The sequence below is a fragment of the Mobula hypostoma genome, chromosome 7 (genome assembly GCF_963921235.1).
Source record: "Mobula hypostoma chromosome 7, sMobHyp1.1, whole genome shotgun sequence".
NCBI lineage: Eukaryota > Metazoa > Chordata > Chondrichthyes > Myliobatiformes > Myliobatidae > Mobula > Mobula hypostoma.
Genome location: NC_086103.1, coordinates 9728929 through 9756754, shown reverse-complemented (window position 1 = coordinate 9756754; position 27826 = coordinate 9728929). Strand labels below are relative to the sequence as shown.

Genomic DNA, 27826 nt, shown 5'->3' with positions numbered 1-27826 from the left:
TGTTTTGTGCAAATTGAATATTGGTCATCTTTTTGCCTGGTATATATACTCTAGACGATAGTAACTGTTTTTCTTTTGAAGTGCAAATTATTTTTACATCACTGCGAATGCAGGGACGATTTCGGACAGATAATGCAAGCATTGTTTGTAGTTTTCCTGCTTTATATCTGGAATATCGTTTATGGTCAGATCCGCTACGCTATTTATGAAGAATTGATGCATGGTGCCTTCGTTGGGAACATTGCTCAAGATCTGGGACTGGACCTTAGAGAGCTGTCTAGTCGCAGACTCCGCATTATGTCTGCAGTAAAGAAAAGGTATTTCGAGGTTAATTTAGAGAATGGCGTTTTGTTTGTGAATGAAGTGATAGATAGGGAGCTCGCGTGCGTACAGAGTCCGACTTGTTTTATGAATTTGGAGGTTGTTGTGGAAAACCCATTGGAACTCTATAGGATTGAAGTGGAGATTTTAGACGTAAATGACAATTCTCCCAGTTTTCCGAATGCCGAGATCCGCTTGGAAGTCCTTGAGTCAGCGCCGCCAAGAACTAGATTCCTTCTTCAGAGTGCCCACGATCCAGACCTGGACATCAATTCTGTTCGATTCTACTATCTCAACCCGAATGAATATTTTGCATTGGAAGTACAGAACAGCGGGGATGATAGCAGGTTTGTGCACTTAATGTTGGAGAAGTATCTGGACAGAGAACAGCAGCCCATTCATCATTTACTTCTGACTGCTGTGGATGGAGGTACACCTGAACGAACTGGCACAGCCCAAGTTATCGTTACTGTCCTCGATGTCAATGACAACTCTCCGGTATTTGGCCAATCGTTCTATAAAATCAATTTAATGGAGAATGTACCAATAGGCACTACAGTTATCAAATTAAATGCCACCGATCTGGACGAGAGCACAAATGCGCAGATAATGTACTCTCTGAGTGACCTTTCACCGAGCAAGGTCCGTAAACTGTTTCGTATTAATCCCCAGACGGGGGAAATTACAGTAGAGGGGACTATAGACTTTGAAGAAGCCAAGACTTATGAACTTTTAGTGGAAGCCAAGGATAAGGGTCCATTTGCACTTCCTGTGCACTGCACTATCTTCATAGACGTCAGTGATGTCAACGACAATGCTCCCGAAATGACTTTGATGTCAGTATCTAATTCCGTCCCTGAGGATGTACATGTTGGAACCGTATTGGCCCTAATTAGTGTTACTGACCAAGATTCTGGGGACAATGGGCTAATTAGTTGCGTGATACATTCCAACCTACCGTTTGAACTCAAATCGACATTTAAAAATTCCTATACGGTCATTATCAAACATGCTCTTGACAGGGAAATCACATCTGAGTACCAAATTGGGATCTCCTGTCGAGACTCCGGGTTGCCTCCTTTATACACCAACAAAACTATCCAGGTACAAGTTACCGACGTAAACGACAACCCCCCACGGTTTGCAGATAATTTTCACACGGCATACGTAATGGAGAACAACGCTTTTGGGGCTTCCATCTGCTCAGTCTCTGCCTTTGACCCCGACCTGGGTCCGAATTCGCATATTTCCTATTCTGTTCTAGATAGCCAGATTCAAGGCTTGCCGATCACTTCATATGTATCCATCAATTCGGAGAATGGAATCATCTTTTCACAGCGCTCATTTGATTATGAACAAGTCAAAAATTTTCAGATCCATGTTCAAGCGCAGGATGCCGGATTACCTCCGCTAAACTCCAACCACACGGTGAACGTAGTCATTCTGGACCAAAATGACAACGCTCCTGTAATCGTTTTCCCGTTAACAAGAAATGGTTCGGAAGTAACCATTCCGCGAATCGCAGATCGGGATTATTTGGTGGTCAAGGTCATAGCTATTGACGCCGATTCCGGACAAAATGGACGCCTGTTTTATGAGCTTGTCCGAGCTACAGATCAAAGTCTGTTTGCCATGAGGATTAACTCAGGAGAAGTGAGGACGACCCGCCAAATTGAGGACAGAGATCTCGCAACACAAGTGATGGTTATATTGGTGAAAGACAGTGGACATCCACCATTATCAACTACCACCACCATCACACTTTCAATAGTAGACAGTGTTGAGGACGCCATTCACGCTGTTACATTTATGCCCAGAATCCCCGAGTATCCCTCTAGTGCAGCCCTTTATATAATAATATCATTAGGTGCCATTACATTAACACTAATGCTTGCCTTGATTGCGCTTGTTTTTACAGTCTGCCGCAGTTCAAATGATGACGAGGACTGGTGTTGGTGCGTTGAACACAATGACCCAGATACCATATACCGAAATTCTAATCTCAATTTCCAAACAGTACCAGACTCCAGTTTAATAAAAAATGTAATTGAAGTGCGTGGATCGGGTTCCCTCGCTCAAACGTACTGCTATACACTTCGAGCAGGTCAGGAATCAGTTCAAAACGATTCCAAGATTCTTCCACCCTCAAGTGCAAACCGAATAATATACCCACCCGACGCTGCGAATAGTTGTTTTTCAAAATGGAAGGCAAAAGATCGGAACAACACAATTCTAGCCACTGAGGTAAGTGCTGAGAATGTTGACTTCACGTCCTTATCGTTTTATATCCTCCTTTATTAATGAACTTGTGGGGAAAGCATTATAATATGCACTGCAAAGCAAACAACGAATACCAGAAATTATGGTTGAAAATGTGATCATATATTTCCAAATGTATTTCCTTCCCTGCACTTCTTTGGTATGCTGTGTAAGTAGTCTTTTTCTTCTACTACTTAAGCCTATCACCCATTAGGGGGCATAGACCGCCTACAGCAGCTCACCAGAGACCTGAATATTGAATCAGTCCTTCAAATTGTCCCCAGGTATTTATGGTCCTTACTCTCCCAGGGATGAGGGCTTTGGAGCTTCTGTAGCACTGGGGTTTTATGGGATGAGGTTCCTGTCCCCATGCCAACGCTTTTCCTTTTTCAGCCGGGCTTGGGGCCATCCATGGCAAAGTTGTGTAAGCCATTAATATTCAGTAGTTCGTGGTAACTCATCCAATTGTCAATTCTTCATGATGAAATATGAGTTAGAGTATTTTCAAATTTCAATGTTCAAAGTAAAATTTATTATGAAAATACATACATGTCACCACATACAACTCTGACATTCTTTTACTGTGGGCATACCTAGCAAATCTATAGAACATTCACTATAATCAGGATCACTGGGCAACAAGCTGTGCAAATGCAGATATAAAAAATTGCAATAAATAAGGAGCATGAAATAATAAGTTAGAAGAATCCTTAAGTGAGTGTAGTTATCCCCCTTTGTTCAAGAGCCTGATGAGTGAAGGGTAGTAACTGTTCTTGAACCTGGTGTTGTGAGTCCTGTGGCATTGGTACCTTCTACTTGATGGCAGCAGTGAGAAAAGGGCATGGCTTGGGTGGTGAACAGTTTTGGTGATGGATGCTGCTATTCTAATTTTTCTGATTTTGCTTAATTGGCAACATCTAGACTACTGTGCGAAGCTATAAGGCACATCTAGTTTTATATATATATATACACCTAAAACATTTGCACAGTACTGTACGCCAGTGATATTAAGCCTGATTCCAATTCTGATTCTGATAAGTGTCATACATCCAGTCAATTGCTTTTGATTGTGTTTGATATAGAGAAAGTTTTAAGTTCCCAGGAGTGAATATCCTCAATATCTGTCCTAGTCAATCCATGTGGATGCCATGGTAAAGGAGGAACACTCACACTAGCACCTCTACTTCTCCAGGAGGCTGAATAAATTTGGCTTGTCTCCTTTGACTCTCACCTGTGTTTATCGATACACCATGGAAGGCAAAGGGATGCATCTTGACATGGTATGGCAACTGCCCTGAGGCTGCAGAGAGTTGAAGAAACAGATCAGCACATCACAGAAAGAGCCTCCTCCCCATGGACTCTGTCTACACATCCAGCTGCATTAGTAAAACAGCCAAAATAATCAATGAACCCACATTCTTTCTTCTCTGCCCTCCCAGAATGCAGAAGATAAACACGCTTGGAAGCACTTCCTGTCAGACTCAAGCGCAACCTCCCTCCTCCTGTTATAAGACTTTGAAATGGTCCTGCAATATGATTAACATAGCAAACCTATGCACAATACAGGCCATTCAGCCCACAAAGTTGTGCCGAACATGTCCTTACCTTAGAAATTACTAGACTTACCCATAGCCCTCTATTTTTCTAGGCTCCACATACCTGTCCAAAAGTCTCTTAAAAGACTTTTAAAAGAATTAAATTGACTATTACATAAAAATCTACCTAGTTATTGCCTTGACCTTACTGACTGCCTGCACTGAATTTTCTCTTTTAACCTCCTGTCCCATGATCCTCTTGTATCCCCTTTTGCGTTTCACCTGTCCAGCTCTTGGCTCTATCCCTCCCCCTCCTATCATTTTGGATCTCCCCCTCCCCCTCCAACTTTCAAATCCCTTACTCACTCTTCCTTCAGTTAGTCCTGACGAAGGGTCTCGGCCTGAAACGTCGACTGCACCTCTTCCTACAGATGCTGCTTGGCCTGCTGCGTTCACCAGCAACTTTGATGTGTGTTTCTCTTTTAACGCTGCTTTTTGTTATTGCCTTCCTTTGTGCAATCTCAGTACACTGATATACTGAAATTAACTGAATGGATACCAACTAAGGCAAAGTTTCTCACTGTACCTCAATGCATGTGACAATAATAAACCCATTTATTTACCCATTTAGATGAACATATTTATAGCTATCAAACAACGCACACACAAAATGCTGGTGGAACGCAGCTGGCCAAACAGCATCCGTAGGAAGAAGCACAGTTGAGGTTTCGGGCTGAGACCCTTCGTCAGAACTAACTGAAAGAAGAGATAGTAAGAGATTTGAAAGTGGGAGGGGGAGGGAGAGATCCGAAATGATAGGAGAAGACAGGAGGGGGAGGGATGGAGCCAAGAGCTGGAAAGTTGATTGGCAAAAGGGATACAAGGCTGGAGAAGGGAGGGGATCATGGGACAGGAGGCAGGCAATGTGTTATTGTGAGAGGGGCAGAGAGAGAGAGAAAAAAAAGGGAATAAAAAATAAATAAATAAACAAACAAACAAACAAACAAATAAATAAATAGTTAACATTACAGAATACGCGTGGACTAAGATGTTAACTGTCCTGTGCTATCACCAGTGGGATCATCAGTTGATCTGCCACCTGTCTTCAGGAGTTTCGGCCTGCTTATGATCAAGGCTCCCTTGAGGTGGTGGGCCAGCAGTGCTAAAGCACCACCTCCCACTGGTGAGCTTAAGAACTTGGCATCTGCCTCTATCAGAGTTGTTGGTCACTTCCATCCAACAGATAGTCTGCTCTTCAGGTGTCTATGCAACTACTGAAGGGTTTGCAAAAGATGTAAATAAATAAGGGAAGGGGTAAGAACGGGAGGAAGGCCCATCCTCCCGTTCTTACCCCATCCCTTCTTTATTTATTATTTTTTCCTTTCTTTCTCTCTCTCTCTGTTTTTTCTCTCTGCCCCTCTCACAATAACTCCTTGCCTGTTCTCCATCTTCCTCTGGAGCTCCCCACCCCCTTTCTTTCTCCCAAGGCCTCCCGTCCCATGATCCTCTCTCTTCTCCAGCCTTGTATCCCTTTTGCCAATCAACTGTCCAGCTCTTGGCTCTATCCCTCCCCCTCCTGTCTTCTCCTATGATTTCCGATCTCCCACTCCCCCTCCCATTTTCAAATCTCTTACTATCTCTTCTTTCAGTTAGTCCTAACGAAGGGTCTCGGCCTGAAACGTTGACTGTTCTTCCTCCTATGGATGCTGTCTGGCCTGCTGCGTTCCACCAGCATTTTGTGTATGTTGCTTGAACTTCCAGCATCTGCGGATTTCCTCGTGTTTGCGAGATTTATACCTATACTATAGTCAGATAGTCATGATGCTGGACATAAAACGTTTTAAGATGTGAGAGAAGCTGTGTGCTATTGAAATAGAGAAACAATCAAAATTGTATTGGATTGCATTGTATGCTCAAATGCAGAAAAGTTAAGTTTTCTTTCAATCTTTCTATGGTCTGCTCCTTACAATATCCTATAGATACTGGGATTGCTCCTACAGACAGAATGGTAGATTCATTGTGCATTTATATTCTAACCCTTGGACTTTATTAAATAGAACAATATCAAATAATCCTGCAAAAATACATTAATCTATGTTGTTAACTCAGCCTTCCTTTCTACACAGATATGACCAGATCTACAGAGCATTTTGAATCTCTTATTTTTGCTTTCTGGGAAATGCATTGCCCTGCATCTAACAGTTCCAACACTGGTTTCTGCTCTCTCCTTTGTCCTCATTCGTCCCACATTTACACTTTTCCAAATAAGTCTTCTGCAGTTAACAACTGCTCACTGTTTTTTTTTTTGCCATCTGGCACCAGGACTATTGGATCAGCATCTATCTTCATTCATTTTCTTTCATTCTTTGTTCTTTCAAGCTCTATCTTCTTACATGCTTTCCCACTTTATTTTATTTTGATGGAAGATCATTGCAATGAAATACTAACTGTGTGCCTCTGCATAAATGCCTCTCATGTTAAGATATCTCCCATTTTCTATTCATACTTCAGAGTCCCATGAAAGCTATGAAGAAGCTAAAAAACAATTTTAGCTTCTTCATAGCCATCTGGGTTCTAAGTGTGTGCTGGACGTACAGGAACTTCAGGATATATACAACACACAAATGTAATATATAATAATATGAGAAACTTATTTTTGTAGAAAAAAAACAGAAAAGAAATATATTTATAAAAGACAGACTGAAAGACATGCCTATTCGTCTACTTGCACAATAAAATATAACATGCATAAACCAAGTGATTAGCATTACAATTTTTTAGCCTACATTGCAAAATGAGCTAAGAGAAAAGAAGTCAAACTGAAATGTATAAGGAGATGCAATAGGAATGTTGCTTGCAAGTCTAGTCTTTCTACAGCCATTCACTTTCTGCACTCAGCTCAATGATTTAAATCTTCCTTGATGCTTTAATCAGCAAGATCAGTGAGAAATGGAGTTGCTCATTGGCTCACACCTCATCTCCTGACTTCTTGGCTTCAGGCCACAAGCTTTGCCTGATACCTGAATGAACACCCTGATCCCTCAATCAGCCCAAAATACCAGATCCCTCGATCAGTCCAAAAACACACCACGAAAATGTAGATCATAGGCTCCAACAGCAACAGAACCATATATGAAAGAATAATAAATCTTAAAAAGAAATGAAAGAAATAGTTTTGTGAGCCAACTGGAGGAGGTCACCCTTGGTCACAATGTTCACTGGTGCTATCTTCTTCTGGACTCTGTTTTATATTAAAGTATCTTAAAAGGATGATAACATCTAACATACGGTAGAACATCGATGAGAGCAGTGCAGGAAATGGACCTTCAACCCACTGTCTCTGTTTCAACCATGATGTCAATTTAAATTGCCTATCTGCCTTCCTATAGTCTATATCCTTCCAATTACTGCCCGTTCCTGCATCTAAATGCCTCTTAAACTTTGCTATTATATTCTCTCCATCACTTCGCCTGGTAGTGCTTTCCAGGTGCTTAGTGCTTCCCGTATAAATAAAACAACTTGTGTCAAACACAAGAGATTCTGCAGGTACTAGAAATCCAGAGCAATACACTCAAAATACTGGAGGAACTTAGGCAGGGTCTATGGAAAGGAATAAGGAGTGAATGTTTCAGGCCAAGACCCTTAACCGGTACTTTCCACAAATCTACTTTAAACGTTTCCCTCTTGCCTTAAATGTATGTTTCTTGGTATGTGAAATTTGCAACATGAGGAAAGGTTTCTGACTATCTACCCCATTTATACCTCTCATAATTTTATATTCTTCTATCAGGTCACCCTTCGCCACCCCCCACCCCCCACCCCCACCAATAATCTGGAATAAATAATAAAACTTTGTCCTAACTCTCCTTACAGCTAATACCTTCTAATCCTGGCAACATCCTTGTGAACCTATTCTGAACCATCCCCCAAACCCCTACATCATTCTTGCAATATGGTGACCAGAATGCAGGCCATAATCCAAATGTAGCCTAACCAAAATTTTATGCAGCTGCAACATGACTTCCTTGTTTTTCATTCAACAGCATGACCAATTAAAACAAGCAATTCCCGTCGCTTTAGTCTATTCATTTCCATTGCTACTTTCAGCAAGCTCTGGACTTATACTGCAAGGTCCCTCTGTACTCATATTGATTCAAACTATTAACAAATTATATGTACCTTCATTCATTTCCGTTAAAGGCAGCCTTAACTGTCACACAGGTGAGGGATTTCTGCCAAGTATCCCCAAACTGAAGATTATTGACACAACTTACTTATCTTCATTCATATTCAGCGTTTTGCCAAAGTTTTAGGCACCTCAGCTATATAAATGTGTCTTAGTCTTTTGCACAGTCTTGCATGTTGTGAAATTTGTTATTTTGTGGCAGCAATACATTGGAGTACATAATAATAACAACTATAAATTACAATTAAAAATATACACTGTGTAAATACAGTATAATTAAGTTAAATAAGTAGTGAAAAGATGAAAATAATACTGAGGTAGTGTCCATCTGTTCATTGCCATTCAGAAATCTGATGGCAGAAAGGAAGGAAGAAGTTGTTTCTTAAACACTGAGTGGGTGGCATCAGGCTCCTATACCTCCCCTTTAATGGTAGCAATGAGAAGAGGATATTTCCTGGGTGGGGGGAAAGGGAAAATACTGTCTCAGTATATTTTTGCTTTAATATCACTAATAGTCTTTGCTTCCATATTCTCACCGACCTTTGGTTCTTCAGTATTTCAGGAATGTTTCTTGTGTCATATCTGCTTCCTTCACGACAAAGTCTATTTGTTCATTTGGGCTGCTACTTCCTTTTTCCCTATTTTGATTCTCCTACTCCTATTAAAACACAGTTTCACTCAGTGTTCTTCGTGCACTTGCATACCCATAAGATCACTTACTGTAAATCCATTTGTTTTTAATGTTTCTTAACAGTTACTTTTCATATTTTACCTTCCCTTTCTTTATCAGTTCCTTGTTTCTCCTTCACTGAGTCTTCAGTGAGATCTAAAATATTCCCAATCCGCAGGCCTACCGAGATTTCTGGTAACATTATAGACTTCTTTCTTTGACTTATTACAAGCTTTACTTTTTTTTCCTGGTCATGGGTGGAATACCTTTCTCTCAGGCTTTTTTCTGCCTGAAATGAATGCAGAGATAATGGTGAGTTTTCTTGTTCAGGGCATCAATGTGTATGAACCAGAAAAGGCTACTTACAAGTGATGTTGACTCCTTGTGGCTCCCAATATGCTCAAACACAGCACTGTTGAAATAAACAGGAGATTATGCACTGCCTCCTACCTGGAGTCAATTACTAGCTGTTTGTTGACATTGAGGGAAAGATTGTTATCATAACTCAATGTCCTTAGGCTCTCTATCTCCTTCCTGTACTCCAACTCATTGTTATCTGAGATGTCGCACACTATAGTGGTATCATCTGCAAATTTGTAGATTGTGTTCGAGGAGAACCTCATGTGCATGGACTGAATGTTGAGAATGATCATGGTAGTGGTGTTGCTGCCGAATCTTACTGAAGATGGTCTGTTAGTCAGTCAGTCACAGATCCACTTGTTAAGGAATGTGTTCAGTCCCACAGCTAGGAGTTTGGAGTTGAATGTGCTTGCAATTATAGTCTTAAAGATGGAGTTTTATTCAACAAACAATAGTCATAAATGGGTGCCGTTCTATCCAGATTCTCCAGGGATGTGTCTAGGGCTAGGGAGAATGTCTCTGCCTTGGACCTGTATTCGGGGTCGGTAACCCACAGTGGGTTGACCTTATCTGGAAGGCGGGAGAAACTATGTGTCATAGTCAGCCTGTCGATCTCTTATTGGTGGTAGATGTTAGCACTATTAAAGCATTTTACAGAACACAACAGGAATTCTGCAGATGCTGGAAATTCAAGCAACACACATCAAAGTTGCTGGTGAACGCAGCAGGCCAGGCAGCATCTCTAGGAAGAGGTACAGTCGACGTTTCAGGCCGAGACCCTTCGTCAGGACTGAGTTAGTCTTGTTAGTCCTGACGAAGGGTCTCGGCCTGAAACGTCGACTGTACCTCTTCCTAAAGATGCTGCCTGGCCTGCTGCGTTCAGCAGCAACTTGGATTTTACAGTACCTTGTGTGATAAATATTCTTCTTAGAGCAGTTGGGAACTTCAGATTCCTTATTTCCTCCACAGTTATTCCTTCAGTTGTTGAAAGGCATTCAATTACAGGCTTCAACTCACTTTTTACTTCTTAAAAAATTGAAAGTTATGCTGATTACTCTGAGGATTAAATCCAGTGGTTTGGATAAAAGCTCCGCAACACAGTCCTCAATATTGGTTGCTTATTGCTTCTTTGTTAATATGGTTGCAGTATAAAATTTAGGTGGATTACACACTCAATGGATTAACCACTGAAAGGAAATGCTCATTTTCCAGTGTAATCCAATTTAGCCAACATGGATCTGGATGGGATTATGTTACACCAAATCAAGCCATCATGATAATTGGAGGCAAAGATTATGGGAACACACAAACAATTAATTCTGTTAGTAAAATCTAAATTAAATATTCATCAGGAGGATGGAAGGATGCAATTTTAATCAGCCAGACAGGATCAACTAGTTTCAGGAAAATTACTAAGCAGACAGTACAACTTCAAATGAGAGGATAATTAGAGGACAAAAGAACATTTCTTACTAGCATATTTGAGCAAGGTGTATTCAATTATGAATAGAAAAGTAAATCTCAAATTTATCAAAATAAATTGCAGTTACAGTTTAAATGAAAATAAATACCATCAAAAGCAATTTAATTTTAAATTAATCAGCTATGCAAATTCATTTTCTTCTGAAGAATATTATGGAGAAATTGGCCAGCAGAGCAAAGTCGCTGTGCAGTTATCAGTTGTGTTCATCTCCACATATTCAGAAATAGAGATATGAGCAAATTGAATATGCACATTTTATAATTTGTGACCAGTTCTTGATTTGCAATACCTTAAGGCCAAATCATAAAGTACAAGAACATTATTTAAATAAATCAATTGTTGGGATGTGTTCCCTGTACAATTTTCAGGCTTCAATAACAAATAGTAGTGTGATAGCTGAAGTTGATTATGTTGTTCTCTTAAATAGTTGTCCATTGATGGGTCCTCAGTTGCCTGCAGAGGTCTATCTGGGATCCAAATATTCAGCTTCCTAATGATCCTGTTAATGAAGAATGCCTATGTGTGACTTTGTTTCACACGGGGAGGCTGATACATGGGCTGCCACACATGGCCCTTGACAGTTCAGAGTCAAGATTCAGTGGCATGGAATTCAAGAAGACTGGGGACCCTTCACTGCCATTAGGATGTGTCATTATCCTCTGCCAGCTCCATCTGTGAGGTCTTAGTTGGATCGTTCTTTGTCTAGAACCTCCCCCTTGACATTACTGCCATAGATAGCTCTACCAGGTGCCAGATGGCTAAACTCTAGAGTGTATTGTTCTTGACATCTCAATAGCGCACAAGCTCTCTACAGCGACAAGGTGATGATCCTCGGAGAAGAATTGATGACAAGTAGAATACTATAATTATAACAGACAAAAAAGACTTTGCAGTCATTAAGTTCAAATTCAAGTTCAAGTTTAATTGTCATTCAACCATACATGAATACCCATGAATACTGCCAAACCAAATGGCATTATGATGCAGCCAAAGTACAAAACAGAATATCAACAATCATAGACAGTGCATGGCACATATAATACATATAAGATAGCAGCAAAATACAGTCAAAGAAAAAACTGTAGTCTAAGTCCCTGAGTCCATGAACTTTACAGAGTCTGCAGTCAAACACAATACAGCTTGTCTTCCACCAACAAACAATGAAGGGCAACATCAATGCCAGCATGGATGCCACGCCACACTACCTCTGGTACTGACTCTGACACATCTCTCCTGGACAGCTGCAAACAATCAACACCACAGCTTGAGACTGAGTCCTTGCTACAACAGAGACCACACAACTATCCCACTGTCAGTTTCACCAATAAACCATTAACAGAAGAAAGCCACAACTTCAACAAGAAGAATGCAGGCTAAAGATTGAAAATTGAATGTAAGCTGCTTATAAAATTCATTGGTTTAGAGTTGGGACAGGAAGTTTAAAAGCACTCTGAGGAAGAATTTGTTCACCCAATATATGGTTGATATCAAGTACACATTAACACATTATCTCAGTGCATTATGGAAGTGTATACTATCAATCATTCAGGAAAATTTTAGATGAGTGCATAATATGACAATTCATAGAAGGTAGTGGACTAAATTTTGGCAAATAGGATTAATGTAAAGTAGTAGCTGATCATGGTGAGCCAATATAGATAGGTAGTTCGTCACTGAGGGACAAATGGCCTTTTTCAGTGCTGTATGCCTCTAGGTCATGCACATAGCAAATCTAATTTGACATTCTAGAAAAATAGAAGTGGCAGTGCTTTTTGGTTATTGATTGTGGAAGCAATGTACTATAAACCCACCATTAATAGCTACTGCCAAAATTGACAAATTAATACACAAAGCAGATTAATTAATCTATTATTAAGTAGACTGATTGATAATTCTATTATTAAATAGAGTAATTCCGGGGCAGGCGCAACCTGCACAAAAAGGATGGGTTGCAGTTGAATCCGAGGGGGACCAATGTCCTGGCAGGGAGGTTTGCTAAGACTATCGGGGAGAGCTTAAACTAAAATTGCTGGGGGATGGGAACTGAACTGAAGAGACGGAGGAAGGGACAGTTGGCTCAGAAATAGAGAAAGCTTGGAGACAGTGCGAGAGGGAGTTTAGGCAGGTAATAGAGAAGGGATACACTCAGACCGATGGCTTGAGAAGTGTCTATTTTAATGCAAGGAGCGTCATGAACAAAGTGGTTGAGCTTAAAGCACGGTACAGTACTTGGAGCTGTGATGTTGAGGCCATTACAAAGACTTGGATGGCTCAGGGGCAAGAATGGTGTTACTTACAGTGCCAAGCTTTGGATGTTTCAGAAAGGACAAGGAGGGAGGCAAAAGAGATGGGTACGTGGCACTCCTGATCAGAGATAGTGTCACAGCTGCAGAAAAGGAAGAAGTCATGGGGGGATTGTCTACTGAGTCTCTGTGGTTGGAAGTTAGAAACAGGAAGGAGTCAATAATTCTACTTCGTGTTCTTTATAGACTACCCAATATTAACAGGGACATTGAGGAGCAAATAGGGAGACAGATTCTGGAAAGGTGCAATAATAACAGGGTTATCGTGGTGGGAGATTTTAATTTCCCAAATATTGATTCTCATCTCCCTAGAGCAAGGGGTTTAGATGGGGTGGAGTTTGTTAAGTGTGTTCAGGAAGGTTTCCTGACACAATATGTAGATAAGCCTACATGAGGGGAGGCTTGGTCTGGTATTGGGAAATGAACCTGGTCAGGTGTCAGGTCTCTCAGTGGGAGAGCATTTTGGAGATCACAATTCTATCTCTTTTACCATAGTATTGGAGAGGGATAAGTTAGGACAGTGTTCAATTGGAGTAAGGGGAAATATGAAGCTATCACGTAGGAACTTGGAAGCATAAATTGAGAACAGATGTTCTCAGGAAAATGTATGGCAGAAATGCTGCAAATGTTCAGGGGATATTTGAGTGGCGTTCTGCATAGATATGTTCCAATGAGGCAGGGAAAGAATGGCAGGGTACAAGAACCGTGGTGAACAAAGGCTGTTAAAAATTTAGTCAAGACAAAAAGAAAAGCTTACGAAAGGTTCAAAAAACTAGGTAATGATAGAGATCTAGATTGTAAGTCTAACAGGAAGCGGTTTAAGAATGAAATTAGGAGAGCCAGAAGGGCCATGAGAAGGCCTTGACGAGCAGGATTAAGAAAACCCCCCAAGGCATTCTACAAGTATGTGAAGAGCAAGAGGATAAGTCATGAGAGAATAGGACTGATTGAGTGTGACAGTGGAAAAATGAGTATGGAACCGGAGCAGAGAGCAGAGATACTTAATGAATATTTAGCTTCAGTATTCACTACTGAAAAGGATCTTGGTGAATGTGGGGAAGACTCACAGTGGACTGAAAATACAGATAGCAAGAAAGAGGATGTGCTGGAGCTTTTGGAAAGCATCAAGTTGGATAAGTCTCCGGGACTGGACCAGTTGTTCCCCAGGCTACTGTGGGAGGCGAGGGAGGAGATTGCTGAGCCTCTGGTGATCATCTTTGCATCATCAATGGGGACAGGAGAGGTTCCAGAGGGTTGGAGGGTTGCAGATGTTGTCCTGTTATTCAAGAAAGGGAGTAGAGATAGCCCAGGAAATTATAGACCAGTGAGTCTTACTTCAGTGGTTGGTAAGTTGATGGAGAAGATCCTGAGAGCAGGATTTATGAACATTTGGAGAGGCATAATATGATTAGGAATAGTCAACATGGCTTTGTCAAAGGCAGGTCATGCCTTATGAGCCTGATTGAAGTTTTTGAGGATGTGACTAAACACATTGATGAAGGTAGACCAGTAGATGTAGTGTATATGGATTTCAGCAAAGCATTTGATAAAGCACCCCATGCAAGGCTTATTGAGAAAGTAAGGAGGCATGGGATCCAAGGGGACCTTGCTTTGTGGATCCAGAACTGGCTTGTCCACAGTAGGCAAAGAGTGGTTGTAGATGGGAAATATTCTGCATGGCGGTCAGTGACCAGTGGGGTGACTCAGGGATCTGTTCTCGGACCCCTTCTCTTCATGACTTTTATAAATGACCTGGATGAGGAAGTGGAGGGATGGGTTAGTAAATTTGCTGATGACACAGAGGTTGGGGGTGCTGTGGATAGAGTGGAGGGCTGTCAGATGTTACAGCTGTAATGGGCAGTAAGTAAGAAAGTCACTAAAGAATAAAATCATAGCTGTTTTGTCACCAAATACCAGTTTGGTTCCAGATCCTTCAGTTACTATACTTAGTATGATGTATCAGTTTCTAAATAAGAGTAAGTTGAGATGTCATTTATTGCTTTTGCTTAAGGAGTTGCTGCTAACAACTCCCCTGAATATCATAGCTCTGAATTTATCATTAGATGTCTTTATCCTAAACTGTGCCACTTGCATGAAATGTAATTCTATGGATACAATAAGACCATACAACATACTGTAGATGCACAATTGGGCCACTCATCTCATCGAGTCTGGTCTGCCATTCCACCATGCCTGATTTATTATTCTTCTGCTTTCTCCATGTAACCTTTGACACCCTTATTAATCAAGAACAGACCAACGTCCACCTTAAATATTCCAAATGACTTGATCTCTACAGCCATCTGTAGCAATGAATTCCACAGGCACTACGCTCTGGCTAAATGAATTCCTCTTCATTTCTGTTCTAAAACGACACCCTTGCATTCTAAGGCTGTGCCCTCTGGTCTTAGACTCCCCTGATATAGGAAACATTCTTCCCATGTACATTCTAACATATTCTTTCAATATTTGATAGATTTGAATGAGATCCCCTCCTTCTTTCTTCTAAATTCCAGCAAGTATAGGGCCAGAACCATGAAATAATCCTGATACCTTCAAATAATTCTTTTCTGAGACCACAACAATCAACACTTGACTGCTTGTATTCTATGTAGACATTGTAAAGTTTCACTGTATTGTGCAATGATTTTACCTCATTAGCCTAGAACCTATAACGCATTCCTTCCAACAGAAGTTCACTTAGTTTATGGGGATGTTGTTTCATAATAGCGTGTAATAACACAGATGTGAGATAATAAGTTATTTATACAGTATAACTGTGCCAGAACTTCCATTCCATTTACCCTATCCTCTAGTTCCAAGAATTATCATAGCCATTTAATATTAATGTTATGGTAAATGGATTCTGCACTTTAGCTTTTAGTCTACATGGATTCTGAAATCTATCTAGATCTCCACTGCACCTAGGTTTCAACCATAAAATTATTACTTGTATCTTTCCCTTCCTATCCAAATGCGTTGTTCTCTCACATACTTGTCCTGAAATCAATCAGTCACAATTTCAACCACTCACATGCATACCAAATAGTATCAGTGCGCTAACTTCTTGAAATAATTAGCCAATACACTGAAAAAATATAAACATAAAAATAATGCAATACTCAGAAATCTGTTAGGGTTATGTTGAGACTTAGGGAGATCACACATAATGCACAGAATTATCAAACTTGCCTTGTCAGATATTCAAGATTTGGTGAGTTTTAGAGCAGACACAATAATTTTTATAAATGTAAGACACATTGCTTATGACAGAATGTTAAGAGTCTATTTTTCAACCAACTATAAAAATTAACTGATTTAGTTAGGAACCATCTTACATATTGCAAGAAAATGATTGTCTACAAGAAGCAAATATAGTAAGAATTCACTAATATGAATTTGGAGTGTACCTCATACAAAGAGTAATAAATATGAGCAGAAAAATGATAGCCATTTGCCCTACAAAATATCCATTAATCTCAGAATGGAAAATGAAGGCATTTTGGTGATGAAATCATTTTTTATCCTCAACACTTTTATATTCATAGGTACAATTTCAAATACTTATCATGCTGAATACAGTAGCTAGGTAAATTAGATCCCAGAATCTCAGATATGTGTTGAAGTAGGTATGGAACTAAATATACAGAAAAAAATATTTTCAGGCTGAAATCATTGAATTCTGCTTCCAACCCAAGCAAAATAAGAAGTATTTGAGAATCAGAGGGGTGAATTGTTGTTTTAAATATTACATGTTTCATAAGAATAACTTAACAGCAGTTTGTAAACATAATAGGTTCTGAATTTAAGTTTGTATAGGTTCCCCTTACTCTATGGAGCTTGCCACTGGTGGCGTGGCTTTAGACAAAGATAAAGAAGTTGTCAAACAAAGCTGAGAACAAATTTGTTTAATAGAAGTTGGATTAGTTATCTCTGCAAAGGATTATATTTACTGCAGTCGAGTTGAATTGCTTAGAAAACTTTGTACATTATGAAAGAATTACAGTTAATTTTGTCAACACTAATCCTTGTTTACTTCCAACGGAAAAGGAATTGTACAATAGTTTTCTGCATTTAGCAGGAATCAATAAAAATTGCTTCTCATGCAGCATATTGCAGGACTCATAACAGGACAGACAACCCCAGAAGCTGTCGGGTAGCAGCCTGCTCTTGACATACCTGAAAATGATGTATAAAACCATACGGACATAAGATATTGGAGCAGAATTAGGCCACTTCGCCTATTGAGTCTGCTCCATCATTCAATCATGGCTGATCCTTGATCAGAGAGATGTACAGGACAAAAATACTAAACCATCTGCTGTGCATCAATTTTCCAGTATCTCAGGAAGTCCGAGCAAGCACCATAGGTACTGGAAGATCTGTGGAGTCTTGCAACACAGGATTTTCCACTATTTGTATCTAATAGGCACTCGCAGAACATCTGCTATTCCTGAAATATAATTAGCAAATTGAGAAATTTATATCAAGTAGACAACCAATGATAACACAAAACTCCTGTTGTATCAAATATTCATGAGCTTATCATCGAGCAACTTTGAACATGTAATTTTCTTCCAATAGATTCTATCTTTTGCAATGCACAGGTTCAGCAAATGTGAACACAGTATACTCAGATACTTGATCCAGTTGTCAAGATATCCTAAAGGTAATCCCCTTTGGATTTCTGAAACTGAGAGTGCTCACGATTTTGAAGTGAAATGGGTGACCACTTGGAGATCTTGCTTTTTGTGCCATTTGGAGCACAGATGCTCAGTAATGTATTCCTCCCAATCTATGTCAGGTCTCACCAATGTAGGGGAGGTCACACTAAGAGCATTGGATACAATAGATGATCCCAACATACTCGCAAGTGAAGAGTCACCTTAGATCTGATATAACTATTTATTCCCCTCTACAAATGCAAGGTGACCTGCTGAATTCCTCCAGCATTCTCTGTCTGTTGCTCTGGATTTCCAGTATCTGCAGAATCTCTTGTGTTAAGGATTGACTTCCATCTTCTCTAACAGACGTGTCTTCAGGCATCCCTCTTCTATCCAGGGCTAACCATTCAACAGATAGGCTGGGAGAGTGACCTCTGTTTCTTTGCCACCCCCCGTTGTTTTCTCGTAAATGTAGGGTAAAAAAGATAAGTGATGCAGTAGACAATTCTCAATGTAGATCAATGTCGGTTGCATAGGTTTTCTATTGTTAATTCTGATTCTCTGGAAGAGGCACAATACTGCCCAAAGACATTGTTAAGTATCAGTAGGACATATGGTTGGTTCTTTTAACATAAATGCCAGCATGACAGCAATATTCATATTACATGAATGAATACACTTTATAAAAATGAGGATTCAAGATTGTTTCATGTCATTTCCAGTACCCAAGTGCAAAGGAGAGCAAAATAATTGATATTCTGGATCCAGTGTTGAAGAAATAAAAACATAAGATGAAGAATGCAATTCTTAAAAAAAGATTATAAGTATAAATACATAAAATAGAAAGTGTACATAAAGTGACACTAGATACAAAAGTTTCTGTACATAACGTGGCTCTGCTAGGAAATGATCAAGTAGTGGTAGTGGGGAGATATGGTGTAATCAGTTAGTGAGTGGAGAAATTGATCAGCCATACGATTTGGGAAAAGTAACTGTTTTGTTTGGTGGTCCTGGCATGAATGGTAGATCACAACCTCTCTGATGGGAGTGGGACAAACAGTCCATGAGCAGGGTGGGTGGGATAAAGATATGATGCATGTATGAGGTATTGCGATTTGGGAAGTCATTGCAAGAGGAAAATATACAGTACATGGCAGGACCTTCAAGATTATTTATGTAGAGGGGGATAGCAACCTGAATGTGATAACACAAGCTGATAAGGTGGGAAAGAAAACATACCGGACCATAAGTAAAAAGAGCAGAATTAGGCCATTTGGCCCATCGAGTCTGCTCTACCATTTTAAAATAACTGATCCAATTTTTCTTTCAGCCCCAATCTCCTGCATTCTCCCCACATCCTCTCATAGAAACATAGAAAATAGGTGCAGGAGTAGGCCATTCGGCCCTTCGAGCCTGCACCGCCATTCAGTATGATCATGGCTGATCATCCAACTCAGAACCCTGTACCAGCCTTCCCTCCATACCCCCTGATCCCTTTAGCCACAAGGTCCATATCTAACTCCCTCTTAAATATAGCCAATGAACTGGCCTCAACTGTTTCCTGTGGCAGAGAATTCCACAGATTCACCACTCTCTGTGTGAAGAAGTTTTTCCTAATCTTGGTCCTAAAAGGCTTCCCCTTTATCATCAAACTGTGACCCCTCATTCTGGACTTCCCAACATCGGGAACAGTCTTCCTGCATCTAGCTTATCCAATCTCTTTAGGATTTTATATGTTTCAATCAGGTCCCCCCTCAATCTTCTAAATTCCAATGAGTATGTGCCTAGTTCATCCAGTCTTTCATCATATGAAAGTCCTGCCATCCCAGGAATCAATCTGGTGAACCTTCCTTGTACTCCCTCTATGGCAAGGATGTCCTTCCTCAGATTAGGAGACCAAAACTACACACAATACTCCAGGTGTGGTCTCACCAAGACCTTGTACAACTGCAGTAGTACCTCTCTGCTCCTGTACTCGAATCCTGTTGCTATGAATGCCAGCATACCATTCGCCTTTTTCACCGCCTGCTGTACCTGCATGCCCACTTTCAATGACTGGTGTATAATGACACCCAGGTTTCATTGCACCTCCCCTTTTGCTAATCGGCCACCATTCAGATAATAATCTGTTTTCCTGTTTTTGCCACCAAAGTGGATAACTTCACATTTATCCGCATTAAATTGCATCTGCCATGAATTTGCCCACTCACCTAACCTATCCAAGTCACCCTGCACCCTCTTAGCATCCTCCTCACAGCTAACACTGCCGCTCAGATTCATGTCATCCACAATCTTGGAGATACTGCATTTAATTCCCTCATCCAAGTCATTAATATATATTGTAAACAACTGGGGTCCCAGCACTGAGCCTTGCTGTACCCCACTAGTCACTGCCTGCCATTCTGAAAAGGTCCCATTTATTCCCACTGTTTGCTTCCTGTCTGCCAACCAATTCTCTATCCACATCAATACCATACTCCCAATACCGTGTGCTTTAAGTTTGCACACTAATCTCCTGTGTGGGACCTTGTCAAAAGCCTTTTGAAAATCCAAATATACCACATCCACTGGTTCTCCCCTATCCACTCTACTAGTTACATCCTCAAAAAATTCTATGAGATTCGTCAGACATGATTTTCCTTTCACAAATCCATGCTGACTTTGTCCGATGATTTCACTGCTTTCCAAATGTGCTGTTATCAAATCTTTGATAACTGACACTAGCAGTTTCCCCACCACCGATGTTAGGCTAACCGGTCTATAATTCCCCGGTTTCTCTCTCCCTCCTTTTTTAAAAAGTGGGGTTACATTAGCCACCCTCCAATCCTCAGGAACTAGTCCAGAATCTAAAGAGTTTTGAAAAATTATCACTAATGCATCCACTATTTCTTAGGCTACTTCCTTAAGCACTCTGGGATGTAGACCATCTGGCCCTGGGGATTTATCTGCCTTTAATTCCTTCAATTTACCTAATACCACTTCACTACTAACATGTTCTGACCAATCAAGAATCAATCAAACTTTGCCTTAAATATACATAAAGGTGGCCTACACAGCTGCCTGTGGCAATAAATTCAACAGATTCTCCACTCCCTGGCTAAATAAATACCTCAACTCCATTCTAAACGGATGCCCCTCTATAATGAGGCAGTGACCTCTAGTTTTAAATTCTCCTGCCATAAGAAACATCCTCTCCAATTTCACTCTATCAAGGCCTTTCACCATTTAATAGGTTGCAATGGGGTCACCCCTCTTTCTTCTGAATTCTAGTGAATACAGGCCTACAGCTATCAAACACTCTTCATCTGATAAGCAATTCAATCCTGGAATCATTTTTGTGAACCTCCTTTGAACCCTCTCCAGTTTCAGCACATCCTTTCCAAGATGGGGGTCGCAAAACTGCTCACAATACTCCAAGTGTGGTCTCAACAATGCTTTATAAAATCTCAAAATTATATCCTTGCTTTTATATTTTAGTCCTCTGGAAATGAATGCGAACATTGTATTTGCCTTCCTCACCACAGACTCAACCTGCACATTAACCTTTCAGGAATGCTGCACAAGGACCACCAAGTCCCTTTGCATCTCAGTTTTTTGTATTTTCTCTCCATTTAGAAAATAGTCAACTATTTCATTTCTTCTACCAAAGTGCATGACCATACACTTCCTAACATTATGTTCCATCTGCCATTTCTATGTCGATTCTCCAAATCCATCTGTCTTATAGCCTCTCTACTTCCTCAACACTACTTGCCCTTCCACCTATCTTCATATCATCTGCAAACTTGGCAACAAAGCCATCAATTCCATCATCCAAACCATTGACATATAATGTAAAAAAAATTAGTCCTAACACAATCCCCTGTGGGACACCACTAGTCACCGGCAGCCAACTAGAAAAGGCTCTCTTTCTTTCCCCTCTTTGCCTACTACCAATCAGCCACTGCTTTATCCATCCTGAATTGCTTCCTACAATACCATGGACTTGAAGCTTGTTAAACATCCTCATGTGTGGTAACTTGTCAAAGGCTATCTAAAAGTCCAAGTACACAACATCAACCGATTCTCCTCTGTTTATCCTGCTTGTTATTTCTTCAAAGAATTCCAATAGATTTGCCAGGCAAGATTTTCCATTGATGAAACCATGCTGACTATGACCTACTTGATCATGTGCCTTCAGTTACCCTGAGACCTCATCTTTAATAATAAGCTCCGACATCTTCCCAACTACTGAATTCAGACTAACTGGCCTATATTTTCCTTTCTTCAGTCTCTCTCCCTTCTTGAAGAGTGGAGTGACATTATAATTTTCCAGTCCTGAGGAACCATTCCAGAATCTAGTACCTCCACGAGCTCTTCAGAGCCATGGAATCTACACCATCTAGTCCAGGTAACTTACCTAATTTCAGACCTTTCAGTTTCCCGAGAACCTTCTCTCTAGTTATGATAACTTCACACACTTCATGGCCCCGGACACCTGGAACTTCCACCACACTCCCAACATCTTCCACAGTGAAGACTGATGCAAAATACTTATTCAGTTTGTTGGCCATTTCATTGTCCCTTATTACTACCTTTCCAGCATCATTCTCCAGCAGTCTAATATCTACTCTCGCATCTCTTTTACACTTCATGTATCTAAAGAAACTTTTGGTATTCTCTAATATTATTACCCAGCTTACTTCCATATTGCATCTTTACCTTCTTAATGACTTTTTAGTTGCCTTCTGTTGGTTTTTAAAGGCTTCCCAATCCTTCTATTTCCCTCTAATTGTTGCTCTATCGTATGCCCTGTTTGGTTTTTATGTTGGCTTTGACTTCTCTTGTTTGCCATAGTTATGTCATCTTTCCTTTCAAATACTTCTTCCTCTTTGTGATGTATATATCCTGAGCCTTCTGAATTGCTTCTAGAAATTTCAGCCATTGCTGCTGTGCCATCATCCCTGCCAGTGTTCTTTTCCAATCAATTCTGCTCAAATCCTCTCTCATGCCCCTGTAACTCCCTTTCCTCCACTGTCATACTGTTACATCTGACTTTAGCTTCTCCTTCTCAAACTTTAGAGTGAATTCAATCACATTATGATCACTTTCCCATAAGAGTTCTTTTACCAGTACTACCAATCAGCCACTGCAGTAACCAGTGCAATCTTCTACGAGGTGGTGTGCTGGGGCAATAGCATCAACACAGGTGATGCCAGCAGGCTCAATAAACTGATTAGAAAGGCAGGCCCTACTATAGAAATTAAACTAGACACAATGGAGGTTGTAGTAGAATGAAGGACGCGACAGAAAACCCTGGCAAATCTGGACAATGTTTCTCACCCTCTACATGCCTCTCTGGCTAAACAGAGGAGCATGTTTAGTAAAAGGTTAAGACAACTGCAATGCTCTAAAGAATGTTATATTAGGTTATTCTTACCCTCGGCCATTAGGCTCTCATGAGTCAACCTTTAGCCGGGGAAGTGATGATCCCCTCCTGTTAGACTGTTCCTTTGGGATCAATACAGTATCATCTATCTGTCTATCTCCAACCAATTCTGGTTCATTGCACAACACCCAATCCAGAGTAGTGAATCCCTGAGTGGCTCAACATGAAATGCTCTAAAAAACCATCTCATAGGCACTCAATAAATCTCCCCTCATGGAATCCAGCTCCAATCTGATTTCCCCAATCTACCTGCATATTGAAATCCCTCATGACTATTTCAACATTGTCCTTCTGGCATGCATTTTCTACCTTCTGTTGCAATTTCTAGGGCACATCCTTACTACTGTTTGAGGTCTATATACAACTCCCATTAGGGTCTTTTTATCTTTGCAGTTCCTTTGCTCTATCCACAATAATTCAGCACCTTTTAACCCTATGTCACATCTTTATAATGATTTGATTTCATTTTTAACCAACAGAGCAACACCTGCCAGTCCTTTCGATACAACAGGTATCCTTGGACATTAAGCTCCCTACTATAATCTTTCTTTCAGCCATGACTCAGTAATGCATACAACATCATACCTGCCAATCTGTAACTGTGCTGTAAGTTCATCTACCTTATTCTGTATACAGCACACATTCAGATATTATAACACCTTCAGTGCAGTATTCACCCCTTTCAATTTTGCCCGCCTTTACATTGTTACTCATCCTGTTGACTGCAATTTTGCCCTATCAACAGCCTCTTCTCACCTCACATTGCCTCTGTCTGTAAACCAGCTACCTTATCTTCAACTCTATTATCCAGCTTTCCTACAATACTTCTCGCACTGAAATATACGCTGCTCAGGATACTAGTTGCACTATGCTCAGCCTTTTGACTCTTAACTTTGTCTGAGGTCTTACCAACATCTACCTCCACAACCTCTCCAATAACTGTGCTGGCACTCCAGTTTCCATCCCCCCCGTATCTCCAGTTTAAACCCCACTGTGCAGTGTTAGCGAACTACCGCAAGGATATTAGTTCCCCTGCAGTTCAGGTGCAAACCGTCCCTTCTGTACAAGTCCCACCTTCCCTAGAAGGGAGCCCAATGATCCAAAAATGTTATGCCCTCCCTCCTACACCAACTCCTTAGCCACGTATTAAACTGTATAATCTTCCTAGTCCTGGCCTCACTAGCACATGGCATGGGTAGCAATCCTGAGATCACAACCCTGCAGGTCCTGCAATTTAACTTAGCACCTAACTCCCTGAACTTCCTATGCAGAACCTCATCACTCATCTCACCCACGTCATTGGTACCGATGTGGACCATGACTTCTGGCTGTCCCATTTAAAAATGCTGAGCAACTGATCCAAGATATCCTGGACCCTGGACCCTGGCAACATACCATCCGGGAATCTCGTTGGCACCCACAGATTTTCCTGTCCATTCCCCTAACGAACACATCCCTTACCACCAGTGTGCGCTCTTCTCCCTTCTTCCCTTCTGAGTCACAGAGGCAGAGTCAGTGCCAGAGACCTGACCACTGTGACTTCCCTCTGTTAAGTCACCCCCCCAACCCCCGACAGTATCCAAAGAGATACACCTGTTGTTAAGGGAGTTGGCACTGGCTCCTTAACCCCTTTCCCCTCCAAACTGTCACCCAGTTCAGGATCACTTTCAGATACTGAACAGAGGTGTCTACAAAGTAGGGTACTTGGCCATCCATCATTTTGTTTCTTAAATGAATAGGAGATCACATTGGTAGCACTGAATACAATAATTCGATTTGTTAAGTCACTGTAGTGGCTGCATCTACAATGTTGTATTCAGATACAAGACCGTAAGACCATAGAATATAGGAGAAGAGTTAGGCCATTTGGCTCATTGAGTCATTTCATCACGACTGATCCTTTTTCCCACTCATCCCCAATCTCTTGCCTTCTCTCCGTACCTCTTCATGTCCTGATTAATCAAGAATATACAGTATCAAGCTTTACCTTAAATATGCCTAAAGACAGCCTCCACAGCTGCCTGTTGTAATGGATTCCACATATCCTCCACTCTCTGACTAAAGAAATTCATCCTCATCTCTGTTCTAAAAGGATGCCCCTCTATTCTGAGGCTATGTCCTCTTGTCTTAATGATCATAGGAATCATCCTCTCCACATCCACCCATTCGAGGCCTTTCAGCATTTGATAGGTCTCAACTAGGTCTCCACTCATTCTTCTGAACTGCAGTGAATACAGGCTGAGAGCCGTTAAACGCTTTTCATATGAGAAGCCATTCAATCCTGGAATCATGTTGGGAAAGGCTTAGATAAAAGGACAGAAGTTGTTTTTCTTATGGATAAATTGGAAAGGGTTGTGGGAAGAGGAGTGGATGGAGATATTGTCTTTATATATCACAGAATTCTACTCTCTCCAGGCCTTCAATCTCAGTTCAAAACCGCTTGATAGCTCACGTCCTCAGTTCAGATGATGGGTACTAGATCTGAAAAGTCAGTTCTGTTTCTCTTCTCACTGACATTGCTCGACTTGCCAAGAGTTTCAGGCTTTTTCTGTTTTGGCATTGCAATTTCCTGTTACATTTGTACGAGTTTTTTTTTCCTTTTGCTTGCAGATTTTAATTGCAATATGAATTTAAAACTAATGCCAACGATGATCTCTCCTGAGCTGAATACCAGGCAAGCTAGTTACAGAGGGAATGTTACAATCAATTTTGTCACAAAATTTGTTTTGCTTTGACTTTAGAAAAGTATTCTCTACAGCAAAGACTTTGTACTCCGATTTCATCATACAGTAGTCCATATCAGTTGAAGGTTATGTTGTGAATCTATTTTAATGGAACCTATACTTATACCATCAACGTACTTTAATTTTTTTATCTGATGATGAATATTTTACTCAGATTACGTTCTATGAGAATTACCTACATTTAATCTCATTGTGTCAGAATTTACTTTTTCAAGTGTCAAGTTTGTTCTATGTAGACTCTGTTGCCCTCTCACCTGATCTACATGTGAACAGAGATATTAGTCACCCTTTTGCATGAAGGAATTGGGTAAAAGGACTTAGTTCGCCTTCATCAGTGAGCAGTCCTGAGGTAATATACTGCTAGCTCCCTGCTCCCACACTGACACAGACTGTCCAGAGACTTCAGGCAGAAATAAAATCTGGTTTTGAAATTCCACTTTTTGTCATTCTAAGTTTGTAATATTAACAATTTTATATGTCTCTGATATTTGCAGATATCTGAAAATTATTACAATGATTGCAAATATCAAAAACATAAAATGCATTAAGAGAACTTGAAGCATTTGGAAAGATAGTTGGAAAATTACATAGTTAAAAACAAATTAAATAGGTAAAATAAAATCAACGCTTTTTACTCTTTGCACCAAATGAATGAGGACTCTGATCCTTTGCAACATTAGGAGAAAATGGCAGGTTATTTATTTCAAGTCCAGTAAAGAACATCGTGCCAGACAAATCAGCACTCTGAGCAATACTGCTATTTAAATGACTGAAAAACAGAGATTCGAGCTGGAACCATTGTTTTCAATCTGGATAAATTATCTTGGGGTGTTAGCACAGTTGAAGGCTAACATTTAATATGCAATCTTTATTATCCTTAAGGCGATAACAATGATCCACCATCTTGAACTGCTGCAGTTATTCTGGCAAATGTAAGAGTTGTTCTATGCAACAAGAAAATAGTTAGAAGGATAGTTGTGGTTACAACATAGAAAAGTACAGCACAAGAAGACACCCTTCAGCCCACAATGTTGCGTAGAGCCAGCTAAAAAGTAAATCGAAAATGCCCCAAAAACTAATCCCTCCTACCTACACAAGGTCCATATCATTCCATCTTCCTCATATCTAAACTTATTTTAAAGGTCTCTAATGTATTTGCCTCTACCACCAAACCAGGCGACACATTCAGGGCATACACCACTCCCTAAGTGAAAAACTTACCCTTCACATTACCTTTGAATCTACCCCCTCTCACTATCAATGCATGCCCTCTGGTATTAAATATTTCTACCCTGAAGGACTGGAATATTGCAAATGTCACTCCACCCTTTAAGAAGAGAGGAAGGCAAAAGAAAAGGAAATTATAGTCCAGTTAGCCTAACCTCAGTGGTCGGGAAAATGTTGGAGTCTATTACTAAGGATGAGGTTTTGGGGTACTTGGAGACTAATGATAAAATAAGTCAAAGTCAGCATGGTTTCTGTGAAGGAAAATCTTGCCTGACAAAGCTCTTAGAATCCTTCGATGGAGTAACAAACACTGTGGACAAAGGAGAGACAGTGAATGTCCATTATTTGGATTTTCAGAAGGCATTTGATAAGGTGCCTGACATGGGGCTGCTTGATAGGATAACATCTTACAGTGTTTCAGGAAATATTCTTGCATGGATTGAGGAATGGCAGCAAGTGGGAATAAAAAGAACCTTTTCTACTTGGCTGCCAGTATCTAGTGGTGTTCCTCAGGGGTCATAATTGGGACCGCTAATTTTCAAATTGTTTGCAATGAATTGGATAATGGAATTGACGGCTTTGTGGCAAAGTTTGCAGATGATACAAAGAAAGGTGGAGGGGTAGGTCATGCTGAAGACGCAATGTG

General features: G+C 40.5%; 1 protein-coding gene across 1 annotated transcript in view; it reads left to right on the top strand.

Moving 5' to 3' along the window:
- Nucleotides 1–27826, top strand: part of LOC134349872 (uncharacterized) — a 343283-nt gene that overhangs the window by 77855 nt on the left and 237602 nt on the right.